Genomic DNA, 2,406 nt, shown 5'->3' with positions numbered 1-2,406 from the left:
GATTGCTTGGCCTTGCTCCGGCTCGACGCAGCGCTGGTAGACACCGGTGACACTGCGCCTCACAAGCTCTCTGTTGACTATGGTGTATGCTGCTGCTTGGCGTTGCACTTGCCTGGCCGAGATCTCATCAGTCGGCAACTCTTTGTTTACCAGGAAGTTGAGGATGGGCTGGGCCCATGAAGGTGCTGCGATTTCTTCGACTGTCAGGACTGCAACTTGGACGAGGGCGGTTGGGCCGGGAGGCGGCGGGTTGGAGTCGGCTGCCGCTTGCTGGGTCGATGAAGTCTCTGGGCCGACTGCCGCAGTCCCCGGGCCGGGCTCTGAAGTCCCCGGCTGACCACTGCAGTCCCCGGGCCGGGCTCTGAAGTCCCTGGGCCGGGCTCTGAAGTCCCTGGGCCGGGTACGACTGCCGCGGCCCCCGGGCCGCCTGCCGGAATTCCCATGCCGACTGCTGGAGCTCTTAAGTCGGATCCGACTGCTTCAGGAGGAGCCGACACGAAGATAGAATCTGACTCTGGCGATGGCTTGACAGACGGCTTGAGGAGGCGTTGTAGGGCGACGCCAGTCGGTATTGCTTGACGGGTGGAGCCGATTCGCGCCAAGGCGTCTGCTTGCTCATTGTCATTTATTGGCACATGGAGAAACTCACACCCATCAAAATATCCACCGACTTGCTGTATGAGGAAACGATAGCTCGCCATGTTTGCATCCTTGGCGTCCCAGTCGCCTAATAACTGCTGGACCACCAAGTCAGAGTCACCATAACACAGGATCCGGCGAATGCCGAGTTCTTTGGCAAGCTGGAGCTCGTGAATGAGTGCCTCATATTCAGCGACGTTGTTGGAAGTGGCAAAATGGATTTGCAGCGCATATCTGAGTTTGTCGCCTTTGGGAGAGGTGAGGACGATGCCGGCTCCCAAACTGGTGCGCATCTTGGAACCATCAAAGTGCATCCGCCAATGGGTGGAGTCCGACGCTAGTGGTAGGTACTGGGTCTCGGCCCAGTCGACGAGGAAGTTGGCCAGTGCCTGTGACTTGATGGCGGTGCGAGGCTGCTAGTAGATGGTGTAGGGGGCCAAATCTATGGCCCGTTTGGCCACTCGGTCGCACTACAAGAAATATGTCAACTTGTGACCTTGACTATTGGTCACTAAAAGGTCATTGTTTTTCATTTGTGACCTTTTTGTGACCAAAAACAGAAGGTCAAAAGCTGGCGGTCGTAAACTGAAATTAACGACCTTCTCTGTGAGAAGGTCGTAGACGTTTACAACCAAAACAGAAGGTCGTTGAACCCATGACCTTTTGTTTTGGTCACTGGCTATCTGCCTAGGCCACGTCGGATCCGATGTGGCAATTTGACGTGGCAAAATTACGACCAATTGAAAAGGTCACTGACAAGATTCAGCCCGGTCCGGTTCAGTCTTCTTTATGGGCCGAGCCCATTTATTATTGTTTTCCTGTCAATTTATGTGAGCTACATGGGCCAAGCCCAAGAATTCAGCTTTTTTTTCTTCTAGGACGTGGCCTTCTATAGTCCATTTCGTTTTTGGGCCTTCTATAGTCCATTTCATTTTTGCGCCTCAGCCATTTCATAGTCCATTTCATTTTGGGCCTCCATATCAAACTTTCAGGAACTTGCTCGCAGGACACAAGCTTATTCCAGCGACAGTGAAACAGAGAGGAAATTCGAACAAGTAGCGAGAGCATTTTATTTCTTTCAACATGAAAGGACTTTTGAAACAGCCACGAGCACACAGTAGGTACATTCAACAGAGACTAAACTAACATCAAAATGAAGCAACAAAGGGCAGTTTGAGAACATGAACTACATGGGACACGGTAGCTACCATTTCTACCAACTGCAGCTGCTTGAAAGAGGGACTACCAAGGAGCTAAACTAACAACGACCATCCATCATAAATTGGTGACTTCAGCAATAAGCGGCAACGGCGACATTCTAGAGACCCCCTTCCCCCACTGTTGCTTGGTGTGCCGCATCACTAGTCACCCTGCACACAGCAAGTTTTCATATGTTTAGAGCAAATCAACATGTTGAGCAGTTAGGGAATACACGGGGAGGAAGTGGGCGGGTGGATCAGGATGGTCTCACCTCGTTGTCGTCGTCCTTGTCGCTCACCTCAGACTTGGACTTGTCAGATTTGCTCGATGCCTATCTTTCCTGAAATAGGGATAGGCTCGAAAGAGCGTGGATCAGTACCACAATGTTGTGTTAATCTCACGGGGCTACGATTCTGATGGAGGTGTTTGGCATGAATGTTATACCTATGGGTAGTTGTAAGCATCGACCTTCTTATGTACTCGGCCTTGAGCATCTCAGCCTTGGCAACATAGGGAGACTTCTCCTTCTATTCATTCAAACAGAGGAAAAAACAGCAGAAATGTTAG

At 51.3% G+C, this 2,406-nt stretch overlaps 1 long non-coding RNA gene across 1 annotated transcript; it reads right to left on the bottom strand.

Annotated features, from left to right (window-relative positions):
• Window positions 1-1,685: 1,685 nt before the first annotated feature.
• Window positions 1,686-2,177, bottom strand: LOC125521298. Its single transcript, XR_007289207.1, has 2 exons — window positions 2,111-2,177; window positions 1,686-2,009 (listed from the first exon to the last, which is right to left on the bottom strand). It is a non-coding gene; the product is annotated as an uncharacterized LOC125521298 (long non-coding RNA).
• Window positions 2,178-2,406: the final 229 nt, after the last annotated feature.

This window comes from Triticum urartu, chromosome 1 (assembly GCF_003073215.2).
Source record: "Triticum urartu cultivar G1812 chromosome 1, Tu2.1, whole genome shotgun sequence".
NCBI classification, from domain to species: Eukaryota; Viridiplantae; Streptophyta; class Magnoliopsida; order Poales; family Poaceae; genus Triticum; species Triticum urartu.
Note: the sequence above shows the minus strand (reverse complement) of the source record. Positions and strands in the feature narration are given on the sequence as shown.